We start from the raw sequence: 245 nt of genomic DNA, 5'->3' as shown, positions 1-245 counted from the left end.
CCCCCCCCCCGCCGCTCGCAGGAGGCGACAGCCACCACCTCCTCGGGGTGGGGGAAAAAAAACACCTTGGGGAAAAGCTTTCCGACCCTACCAGTGATGGGAAGAAGAGGAGAGAAAGAGAGAGAGAGAGAGAGAGAGAGAGAGAGAGAGAGAGCGAGCGTAAAAGAGGATGCGGGGAGGCGTGCGTGCATGTCTGCGTGTCCGTCTGTCCGGCGGAGAGAAAATGCCAGCTGTCCCACGCGTGG

This window comes from Apaloderma vittatum, unplaced genomic scaffold (genome assembly GCF_000703405.1).
Source record: "Apaloderma vittatum isolate BGI_N311 unplaced genomic scaffold, ASM70340v1 scaffold11406, whole genome shotgun sequence".
In the NCBI taxonomy this organism is placed as follows: domain Eukaryota; kingdom Metazoa; phylum Chordata; class Aves; order Trogoniformes; family Trogonidae; genus Apaloderma; species Apaloderma vittatum.
This window is presented reverse-complemented; position numbering follows the sequence as displayed.